Here is a 12487-nt window from a genome sequence, read left to right on the forward strand (position 1 = left end):
TATGGTGTTATATATATTTGGGGTGGGGAGGGGCATGGAGAAAAGAAAATATGAAAATGGGGAGTTGGCATAAGAAACTGACAATAAATGCTATCCTAAACAGATTTGAGTCCAGTAGCACCTTAGACACATTTGAGTCTAATAGCACCTTAGACACATGAGTCCAGTAGCACCTTAGACACAAGATTTTCAGGATATGAGTTTTCAATACAGACCCTTCATCAGATATGAGCTGGAATAGAGATTTCCAAGTCTTTACATGCTAGTCAGAAAGTGGGAGGGATGTTGAAAAGAAGGAACTCAGGATGTGGAAGTACAATACAAATTATAATTAGCTTGATTACAGCAGAGGGAAGGTTTCATGGCAGAAAATGAACATCTACACTCTGAAACTATCCTAAGCAGAGATGTACCCTTCTAGATCCATTTGAGTAAACGGGAACTGAAATGTATATGTCTACTTTGGGCACTTTCAGAACATGGGTGGTGGTGGTCAAGGCCAAGTTGACTAAAATCTCTTTTGTGGCTGTACCCATCAAGCTGTGTCAGAATTCCAAAAATGGTCACAGACTTTATTTCATTACAAAGAGATGCTACTGCACAGTTCTTCTCATTAGTTCTGATATGAAATTAACTGGTTAAGGGACCAAAAATCACTATGCTAGTAAATCTGTGTTATTGGAAGCAACGGCTATTGTTAGAATACATTGCCTATTTCTAGTCCACCCTGGCCCACTGTTACTTCATGAAAAAGTTCTCCTTTTTTTAAACAGAATTCCCATGCAAATTTCACTGCAACATGAGAAAGAGAGAATAAACCTTGTCTGAGCATGGAGAGACAGAATAGGAAAAGATACATTGTTAATTTCAACTATTTCTGTTTTAAAGGCACAATTGTTCTAACATTTTTTTTAATGGCCACTCTACCAGTGTGGCTCTGGAACAGCCACACTGCTTGTATTAAAAACTTGTATTGAACAGCTTGTATTAAATTCAGCTCCATCAGTGTTCCCCAATTATGCTGATTATTAGTTTCTATAGATCACTAAAACTATACCCAACTGAAGGTTTCTCTGAAAATCAGGGCACAGTATGAGTTTAAAATGGGCAAAGCTATAAGATAAATGATATCAAAACTGATTGAGCATTAAAGGCATTGCCCAAAGAACTCGAGGGTCTGACGTTCTGCACTAGTTTGTAGGCATCTTTTATAAGAGTTCCTAGCGACAAGCCCTGGTAGGAAAAACACAACAAACAGGTTTGAATGGAAATTGTTTAACACTGACATGCTCTGAAAAATGAGAAATTCCAAAAGGCTAATAAGTAGGCCCCCAAAGTGAGGTGCGCTGTAAGAAATTGTATGTGGTGAGAAAACAAGAACGCTAATTTGGAACACAAACAGCGTTGCTTCATCATCTGTGTCCAGAAACGAAGCAAGGGGGGGGGGGGTGTCAGAAACTCAGCAGTAAAGCAGAGAGTATGGCAAAATAGTTCTAATGCCAATGCTGTTGTCTTTGTTCTATTATTTATTTAGCAGAAAGAAAATATTTATCCGGATCTCTTCCACTGTCTCATGACCACATCAACATGCAGTCATAATTAAAAACACGTTTGCAACAGAAGCTTGCTGTCTCTGTAACTTTCCCACACAGTCTCCCAAGTAGAGCCATCTTTTGAAAGACCCAGCAGAAGCGTATTTTTGTTGAGCAATACTTATTATTCATCACATGCACAAATAAGTAAGAAATATTTGAATAGCACAAGAGAATAGTACAATATTACATCTGTTTTGAGATTGCTCCTTTTCAAAGTCTTGCTCAAAAATGTTTAGCATCTATTCTAATTTAAATCAAACTGTAATTGAGCAAAGAAGGAGAAGGGGAGACGAGAACCCTATTTTATTGGTTAAACTAACTGCAGGTGGTCTTTTGTCCCTGCCCCATCACTGTTTCCGCCCCCTTACCTGTGTGGACCCTTTCTGTGCCTTTATAACATTTAATAAATAGCCCAGATGGATGGACCTTATAACTTAGTTACTTTTTGTGCCAATACCTTCTGCCCAGCGTTAGGTAGTACCAATTTAGAAATAACCATAACCATATACTGGTAGTCTATTATGATGGTTTAAAGTGCTGCACTGTATGACTTTTATGCTGCCTTTCCACCCAACTTCAGATCCCCAGGATGGCAAATAATCAAAGCAGTGTTAAAATACAAATGCATATCAAATATAAACACAGAGACTCACAACTTGTTCAACAGCGGCTTGGTCTACCAGAATGAATGGCACATATATTACTCCAAAGCATTACTAAACCAGTTCATAAGAATGACTGCACATCAGAGCTATCTATCACCCTGTTAGTCCATTCTCTTTTGTTGAGAAACTTTACACCTCTTATTTATTTCATAAACTGGTTTTGTGCCTGGAGACTGAGGGCATTTGGGCAGGCTTCTTAAGAGGGCATTTCACTTTGGATCATTGTCTAGTTCTTGCCCATCTGGCACAGAAGTATTTGCCCCCCCCCCCCAAGGATATGCTTTGTATAGCCTTTATGGATTTAAAGGCTGTGTTTGATTCCATACCTAGAGACCACCTGAAGGCTAAACTATTGATTGTAGACTTTTATATCTAATACAACTATGATATAACTATTCTACAGAAGGAAGTATTCATTGTGGCCTTTAGGGACAATCAACAAAGAATACCACTTTGTCCAGGACAGTGAATGGGGTTTCCTGTTGGCCCCCTCTCTACTCAAGCTCACTGGGTCTCTATTAATGGTGAACTCCCAATGTTCCTAGCTACCTGCAGGTTTCCAATACTACTTTATGCAGAAGATGCTGTTCTTAGATCCATAGTGAGCCTGCTTAGGCTGCTACAGGCATCTCATAATTACTGGTAACTAATTGTAAAAAACTATGGTTTTCTTCTCTAAATTTTCTTGAAAGTCAAACGATAGTCTCATTGAGCAGGTGTCTCAGTTTCACTGTCTAGGCTTTCCATTCCAATCTTCCTTCTCACGGAGGGCTCATAAAGAGTGTGTCCTGCTCTCTGCAACTGGTTCTTCATTAGCTATTTGTAGTTTCTTTTTTTCTTCTGGGGGCCAGTTAGTTCCTGTTGTAGCAATTCACATTTTTAGAGTTAAAATATTGTCACAACTTCTATATGGGTGGCTCTATATTGCAGTTGAGGCTTTTTCATTAGAAAATGAACAGAGTTCACCTTTGTATAGGTTCTGTGGTCCAAATCATGTCTTGTATCAATGGAACGCCAAGTTTGGAAACTGGCTTTTCACCTTCACCTGAATATCTTGTTCTACAGAAGTTTCTAGTTTCACTGTCTTCTAAAATTCTGACTGTTACATTGTTGCAACAGAGAATACAGACTTCATATTTGGGGGCTGTCCATTATCCCTCAATTGAGTCCTTAAGGCCTCAGATCCTTTTTCAATACTTTTTAGAGCTCTATGTTCTTTTTTGATATTGCTTCTCCTTTTAGAAAAAGAGTTTGGATTTATATCCCACTTTTCTCTCCTGTATAAGAGGTGATTTACAAGCTCCTTTCCCTTCCTCTCCCCACAATAGACACCTTGTGAGGCAGGTGGGACTGAGAGAGTTCCAAAGAACTATGGCTAGCCCAAGGTCACTCAGCAGGAATGTAGGAGTGCAGAAACACATCTGGTTCACCAGATTAGACTCTGCCACTCAGGTGGAGGAATGGGGAATCAAACCCAGTCCTCCATATTAGAATCTACCTGCTCTTAATCACTATACCACGCTGAGATTGAAATTTTAGCTCATATCATTTTTTGACTGTGTATTAGTGGTCTAGTGCTTCTTTCGTTTCCCTGGCTTCTCTGATAGCTGATACCAGTTTTGTTGGCTGTGGCAAAATTTTTGATTGCAGTGGCTTCTGAGTCAATAGAAGGTGGTATCATAGGGATTTCTGCTCAGTTACTAAGACAGTTGAGTCATGGGATTAAAGGGAGGGAGGAAGCCCTCCAAAGAGAGTTTCAGTCCAGTCCACAAGATAGAATTGCTGCTGCGCCATCTCCAGAAGGCTTTCAGGTGGCACAAGGAGGTTAAATGGAGTTACACCACCCTTTTGGGTGGTGCAAGTCTGAGACCCTGGCTGTGGTGTCTGCCACCTGAAAGTCTGGCTAGAAGCTGACTACAGTCACCTCTACCCCCAGGAATACCCTGGCCTGTTCCCTCCCTGTGCTAGTGTCTACTTGGATGCTAGCATAGCTCCATGGTGGCACCCACTTCCAGAGCTGTGGGATTCCTGGATGCCGGCATCCTTGCCCTCTCAACCAATGGGGGCTTCCCTTGCACCAGCAAACTCTTGTGGCCCAACACTGCATCTGAGTGGTAATCCCCTCTCCCACTGGGCCACAAGTAAGAGAACTCAAGGCAAAACAAACAAAAGTCTTCCCCTACTGAAGAAAAGGACAGTAGACAGATAAATATTAACAGAGCAGCAATAGAAATGGCTACACAGTAAGAGAAACGGCCACACCAGTAAAGTTTTGTGTTTTTTATATGTGGCCCATGATGGATCTTGACTGAAGGTAAGTGGGCTGCACCATGATGACATCTGTTTCCATTAAGGCCCCCATAACTGTTTGGGGAAAAGTTATCAGATTTGTTATAGAGGAAATGTTCAGTTCCTCCCCTCAGGAAAAGGAAAACTTCTCACTATGTCCTGAAGCAGGGGTGTGATGAGATGTTTCAGTTTGGGGAATGGAATGCTGCCATGCTGGTGTTCATGCCCCAACAACTACTTGGTTTAGATAGCAATTGGATAAGCCAGTGAACAGAGGATATAGAAGAGGGTAAATTTGTTTTCTGGGGAGCTGGATAAGATTGTTTGAGCCCTTTTTCCCTTATATAGGTGATTATAAACCTTGTATGTAAAAAGTTAATTTGTGGAGAGGAAAATACATTTTGTATAACTGGCTTTATTGCTGTAATTATATTGTCACCACAATGCTATGCTTTTCCAATTGGATACTGCACTCTGGTTATTGCCTAGTCCAGTTTGCTGGAACTGAATTCCCTTTTAAAGAGGAGTGGATGAAAAGAATCCAGCAGCCTGGTGGGCTTGAGGAGAAAATGGACTAGACTTATTCACTTTCAGTGGAAGAGATTCCTGTCAATTCCCCTGCCTCACATTGCTGCTCAAATGAGGAGTGGGAGGAAATGGAAGTGAAAATGGCTTCATGTGATGCTGCAACATCATTTCCAGCTCAAAACCAGGAGTGACATCATCACAGTATTGTGATGCTCTAGGAATTCTTCAGTTCTTTATTGTAAAAATCATGGAGATTGATGGTTTTCCTTTGCATTCTCACATCTTCTGCTGAGTGGACCCTTTCATAGGTTGCTGGCAACTGGCTGGAAACTCTAATAGTCAAACTTGACATAATGGTTTTTAAAGATTGGGATCCAAAGCATTGGCCACATAGTAACTATAGGGAATACCTGTTTTTTTTAAAATGCCACTATAAGAGGAGGGAAGTCTCCTACCTCTCCCCACCTCCGCTTTTTTCCTATGCCCAATAGTGCTAGGGAAAGTTGTCTTTCCATTTTTGCCGCTCCACATAAGAGTATTCTCTGCATGAGGAGCAGCAAAAATGGATAAATAACTACTCCCTCCAGTGCTATTTCAGCATAGGAAAATGGGAAATAAGGCAGAAGCCCCTCCTCACCCCAAAACAGCATGCCAAGCTAAAAAGGCTCTCTTTTTAAAAAAATCAGTTCCTTTCAGCTGCTATGCGGCTGTGGAGAAATCAAGTTGAATTCAGAAACCTGGACCCAACTTGCATGTCTAGTTTGGTCATAACTTGACTGACAACAAAGTTTTTGCCCTCAGGAACATGTTATCTAACCAAACTCAGAGAAATTTTCCATTGCAAGTTTCTGTTCACTGTTATATGTATGCGTTGGCAATACAAACCTTTGCTTTGTTGCATTGCTCTGTTCGGTTTGTGTTAAAGGAATTCTTATGTTAAGTTGATTTGTCTCACAATTTCTGTTCCTGATTCAGCCCTATAGGAGTAAACAGACATGGCTCCACCGGACTGGATACAGCCCACAGGCCATAAATTCAGCAACTCTTATATGAAGAATATACACCCTTATGCCCACTTTTCAGCCTAATTGAGCATTAACAGCTTTCAATGGGACTTCACAAAATGCATAAACCATACTTCCAGCTAATATACAACTTTAAGAAAATATATTCCACATAAGGTCACTGTAAAAATAATTATGGCTTGATTATATCCCGTAAAGCAGGCAAATGACAAAATAAATCAATGGATTATATAAATAATGGTGTTTCCCCATAATGAAGGCGTAACAACTTTTTACAGTAACCCATAATCCTGCCACACTTCATTAAGTTCCTGATTGTCCTAGTAATTTGCTGGCAATAAAGGAAACCTTCTTTCATTGCCCCTGCAGGGAACAGGCACTAACTTACAAGTGACTTGTCCAAATCTGCTTGTTAATTCAATAAAATCACTGCTTCCAATCCAATCCTTCTGAGCCATGAAATTCATCATTGAGAGAAAGTAAGGGGGGAAGGGGAAGGTAATAGACACAGTTGACTAGAAACAGAATTGAAATGAATGGGAGTTGGTCATGAGTGGCCCATAAATAAACTCTGACATCCAAACAGACCATATAAAATACATACCATGTTTCCCCGAATATAAGACAGTGTCTTATATTAATTTTTGCTCCCAAAGATGTGCTATGTCTTATTTTCAGGGGATGTCTTATTTTTCCTGTGTTCTGTTTGTCGGGCATGCTTCCAAACAAAAACTTTGCTATGTCTTACTTTCGGGGGATGCCTTATATTTCGCACTTCAGCAAAACCTCTACTATGTCTTATTTTTCGGGGATGTCTTATATTAGGGGAAACAGGGTATATTTATCTCAGGTTGCGAGTCTAGTTTTGTTGATGACTGATTATTCCTCCGTGGACTTCAACTGTAGCTAAATTTCACTATCAGCAATTATAGGTAAGTCTGGCCATCATATGTATTTGGTTAATGAGTATGAGTCAATATAAGACATATGCAACACAATCCTATGTCTCTTAATATGTGTATAATGGCAATAACTGTCTAGTGGAAATGCACAGGATTTTACAGGATTTTACAGGCAGTACAACACTGTCTTGTTTAGGTGTATTTAGATCTTGTTTAGATTTGATAGACACTGAGTTGGGGGCTACTACCCTGTTTCTCTGAAAATAAGACATCCTCTGAGAATAAGACATAGTAGAGGTTTTGCTGAAGTACTAAATATAAAACATCCCCCGAAAGTAAGACGTAGCAAAGTTTTTGTTTGGAAGCATGCCCGTCAAACAGAACACCAGAGCATGCAGCTGTGGAGTGGAAAAAAAAAGACATAGCGCATCTTTGGGAGCAAAAATTAATATAAGACACTGTCTTATTTTTGGAGAAACACAGTATGTTTGTTGAGGATGGAGTGAGAACTCCTTGGTGGTGGTGCTGCTGCTGATGTCATTGTGTTTGTTCTGCCTCTGACAAGCAGAGGTAGAGCCAGAGTTATGACCTCACAGGTATCAATACTGGGACTGTGGGGAGTAGAAGAAAAGACCTTAGGAAAACCAAGCTCCACGCCTGGAGGACTATCATGGTGTGGAACAAGCAAAGGTCTAGTTTCATCATCCTGTGGCTACACTCAGCAGGAAACTTGGGTTACTCTAGTGTACTCTTGCAAGCTCATGGCACAAACATACTCAAGTACCTAGACCCTCCACAAGGTTTCATTCCCAGCCCTTCTCCGCCAATCCTGCCCCTTCAACTAGTATGTGTGTTTTTCAAATTTCTGTGAGGCTCTGGCTTCTTAACCTCTCTTAAATTCCTTAAATTCCTATTTCCCAGTTTACTTCTTACTCCATTTCCTTCCTCCCAGTTCTTTATTCCTCAGATCCCCTGACCTCTGTCCATGGACCCTTTTTTCCCTGAACTGTCAAGCCCTCAACATCCCTACAGACAAAAACTGATATTTAGAATATTTAGAATTTGGGTCTTCTTGCCCACACGGAAAGCCTCTGCGCAAACACTAATCTCTCTATATATAAATATATAAATTAAGACAGAGCTGTGCAAAGTACAAACAGTTTTTAAAATATTCCAAAGATGTTTTTTATCTGCTGTGCAGAAATCATCGATGTACAAATAAATTGAATTGAATCTATATGGTCCTGTGAATCCTTTATAAGAAAAGAGAGTGTTAGGCACATCCTAAGACAGTGATGGCGAACCTATGGCATGGGTGCCAGAGGTGGCACCTCCAGACCTCCCTCTGTGGGCATTGACGCACACATTGTGAGTTTGGTCATGTGGGGGCTGAAAAATCACCCCCCACATACACACACACATCTAGGCTTGGCTCTGGGCCACACTGAGCATGATGTGTGCAAGACCACTCGCGTGTGAGCAGGGGAGGACTTGGCTGGCTGGCCTTGGTGCTGCCTGTGTTCTCCTGGGTGGCTGCTGCCTGAGGGGGGCAAGCCAGAGGAGGCAGAGAGATGCTAGAAAGGTACAGAGCTAGGTGCTTGTAGCAGAATCTTGGATGGTTAGAGGAGCAGGCTGGCCCCCTGCCTCTGAGCTGTGGTGGGGGCGGAGGAAGAGGGAGCCAACCAGTTTTTTCTAAACTAAAACCTCAGCATTCAGGTTAAATTGCCGGGTTGGCACTTTGCGATAAATAAGTGGGGTTTGGGTTGCAATTTGGGCACTCGGTCTCAAAAAGGTTTGCCATCACTGTCCTAAGAGAAGAGTTTGGATTTATACTCCACCTTTCTCCCCTGTAAGGAATCTCAAGGGGCTTACGAACCCCTTCACTTCCTCTCCCCACAACAGGCAACTTGTGAGGTAGGTAGAGCTGAGAGAGTTCTGAAGAACTGTAACCAGCCCAAGGTCACCCAGCCGGCTTGATCTGGAGGAGCGGGGAAACAAATCCAGTTCACCAGATTAAGATCCGCTGCTCATGTGGAGGAGTGGGGAATCAAACCCTATTTTCTAGGTTAGAGTCCACCACTCTTAACCACTATACCACACTGGATCTATGCATGAAAATTAAGTCCTCTCAATTTTTAAGGAATAAGAACAAAGCCTCTCCATCTCAAGGGTGCCAGTGAGGAACAAAGAGAGGGCTTGATATGGGTTATCTGTCCAAAGTTCAATGCTTTGGGGAAGTTGATCCCCACCCCCCCTGCTTCTTCATAGCATCACAGTACATTCGTCCACCTCCATGGGTTTTCTGGGCTTTTCTCCCATCTTTCTCAAACTTTCTTTGCTCTGCAATTTTGGGAAAGATCATGGTAAAGTCTGGATAGCTGGTGTGGATGGAACAGTTTGGGTCTTCCTGCCCACACGGAAAGCATTTTCCCTCACTCTGCCCCCGTGACAGCCATTTTTCTCCCCACCCTACCCCCAATCAGGTTTCTTTTGTTAAAATCAGCACTAGAATTATTGCTATACCTTTGTCACAATAGGTATAGCAAGTTATTTGAATTATCAGCTTTTATCTTTGTAAAAAGTAAATCTTTAGCTTCTTCTCTTTCATGGACGTAAGGAAAAGGCATATCTCCATTACGGAAATAACCAGAAACTTACTATATGAAACAAAAAAAACCTGGAAATTCAGAGGACCTCCTATATTTAAAGTTAACAAAAGCATATTGGTATAATGATATTTTAGTGCCAGTTTTCTTTAATTTCAAAAGCCCTGGTGTCCAGGCGAGGGGGACCATTCTGGGTGACTGGGGTAGTCAATCTGCCTCGTGGAAACCCTGTTGCTTCTGCACTGTATCTGCAGCCATACCAGCAATAGGGAAACCACAAACCCCCATCTATATGTGGAAGCCACCTCTGAGAAATAAAAACTCCTGTTCACCAGACACTTTCCAGGTAAAGGTTCCTTGATTCTTTAGCATATGTTTATCCTGCTCAGTGCCCCATTACAAGTGGTAAACATGAACCAAATGAAGGCAGATGGGGTGGAGGAACAACACAATTATACAAGAGAAATACATTTGTTGCTTTAAAATATTTATAACCCACCCTATCTCCTTCATATCCTACCCGATCTCTTTATAACCTAGGTGACCACAACAAAGGAACAACAAGTTGCGGGGGCATAAAAACAACAGTCCACTAGCAAGATCAACACAACATTCAGGTTAAATGTAAAGGCCTTTTAAAAAAAAAAAAAAAAAGCCAATACTGCCAAAACTGTCTACTCTCCACCAAATGCCCTGAAATAAGACCATCTTACACACCTTGAATGCAGTGAGTAAAAGTGCCACCTGCGCTGGAGCTCTGGGCCGATCCCAGGGGAAATCCACAACCTTAACGGGTAACAACAGGCATTAGCTATCTGATCTACCCATGAGAAACTTTGTGAGTAGGGTACATGCATCCCCTTCCCCCTTCTTAAGCAAAGCTCTAGTCTTATGCCCAGTAGCATGAGCCAAGGAACCTGCTGGAAAAATGGTGCAGAACTTTTAAAAGAGACAGACATGCTGTCCTGTTTAAACACTAGCAAACCTATAAAACAACACATAAGATTAGATGGCAGATGCCATGAAATTCTCAGCATCAAGCCTTTGTTCTTCCATACTTACAAGGGTAAATGCACTGAGACTGGAAAATTCTCCCTTCTCCTTCACAACTCCGACTGGAAAGAAATGGTGACAGCATGTAAAGGAGCAACTAATCTAGACTGGGTGGTTTAGACTAACCTAGACCGGATGGATTAGGACTCCATCTAGTGTCTAAAGGGACATGATGGAGCGTTCCATTGTCTCCAGTGTTAATCAACAATTTACCAACTTTGAGGCTTACCCACCAATGAATGAGGAGGAATCCTTATTTTTCAAGCACAGGACAGGTACTCATGATCAGCATGGTGTAGCCATTAGGTTATGATTTGGGAGAGTCTCTTTTGGCCTAATCTACCTTACAAGGTTGTTGTTGCAATGATAAAATGGAGGAGGGAAAATGAAAATGCAAACCACTTTAGTTTGCTATTAGGGAGAAAAGCAGTGTGGGAATATATAAATGAACTGATCCCAGAACGTGAATTAATGTACATTCTTTAATTATTTTGAGGCTCTAAGTGTGCAGGCAGAGTTCCAAGCAATTTATGGTAAAGCTAATTATTCCAGGCTAATTAATATGCACTATGATACCCGAACTTAACTATAAATTGCTTTTAGTGGGAAAACAAACCTGTTTCACCAGATAAGAGTCCGCTGCTCGTGTGGAGACTCAAACCCTATCCTCCAGATGAGAGTCCACCACTCTTAACAGCTACACCAAGCTAACTCCATATAGTTCATGGCTATGTTTAAAACAGGACATAAAAGGAACCAGAGCGTGACCACAACCTACACACAACTTTTCATAAACTCCAGCGATGATAACAGCACAATCTTCTGCAGTGTGACTCCAGCCGAAACTCATTGAAATGGATGGATCGGTACCAGTGCGGACGACTGCTTTCTCCCCCCAGTGCACGTTCGGTCCCGAACTCCCTCCAGATCCTAAGTGGGCAGTTCATTTTTAACAGAAGAGAATGTGTGTTTGGTGCGTGTGTGTATTTTGTATTGAGCAAAGGGTGAACATTCGCCCCGCCCACTGACTCTTTAACCCCCTCCTCGCTGGTGAGCAACAGAGATTTGGTCCAACTTCTGGAGACGCGTCTCGTTCTCGGTCTCCGCGGCTACATCTATTACTCCTAGATCCGTTTTGCCTGTTTGGAGTTTATGTTGAAAAAAGACGGGCGGGTTCTTGGTTTAACGCTGGGAGCCGGACTGAGCAACTGGCCACCCGCTACCTGTCCCTAACCCTACTCCAAGCACCGTCTCCGTCCCGTATTACAGCGCTCTTCGTGTCCTCTCTCTCTCGACCCTCTTATCACCTTCTTGCCCGTTGCTGTTCAATTAAACCGCAGAGTCACACCGACTCGAAAAGCCCGCAAGCACCGCACCCACCCGGTCTCGGACAGCAACCCAGGGTCCCGAACAGACGAGCGAGAACTCGAGGAATCGGATTACACCGCTTTCCTGGTGGCGGCAGCAGCTTCGCGCGTGCATTGCTCCACCTGTTGAATTTCGGCCTGACTGGGGAAAAGCAGAGATTAACCTGCTCAAAAAAGAGGGGCGGCACAGGGGCACGATGCACACTGCTCCACGCCCGTCCCAACGTCGCCTGGGGGAAGTGCCTGGCTGACTCTCTCGACCCCCTTGCTCTGCCCAGAGACGCGCGGAGGCGGGCGCGCTGTATTGCTCGGAGTCTCCCACTTGCCTGCCTCTGGTTCCCCTGCGTGCCTTCCTGTCCCTCCGCCCTGCCCTGGTCTCGGGGTCTGCGCCAGAGGTCCCGAGGGCGGCGGGGTCCCGGGAGCTGGGGCTGCCTCTTCCGCGGAGCGGCCGGCGAAG

The 12487-nt window shown here is 42.8% G+C and overlaps 1 protein-coding gene across 1 annotated transcript in view; it reads right to left on the reverse strand.

Moving 5' to 3' along the window:
• SLC16A12 (solute carrier family 16 member 12) overlaps window positions 1-11559 on the reverse strand; it is a 71969-nt gene extending 60410 nt beyond the window's left edge. The window contains exon 1 of the mRNA XM_048504867.1: window positions 11442-11559. The gene's annotated coding sequence lies outside the window, so the exon portion shown is untranslated. The remainder of the gene's footprint in view (window positions 1-11441) is intronic.
• Between the last annotated feature and the right edge of the window lie 928 nt (window positions 11560-12487).

The sequence above is a fragment of the Sphaerodactylus townsendi genome, linkage group LG08 (assembly GCF_021028975.2).
Source record: "Sphaerodactylus townsendi isolate TG3544 linkage group LG08, MPM_Stown_v2.3, whole genome shotgun sequence".
Classification (NCBI taxonomy): domain Eukaryota; kingdom Metazoa; phylum Chordata; class Lepidosauria; order Squamata; family Sphaerodactylidae; genus Sphaerodactylus; species Sphaerodactylus townsendi.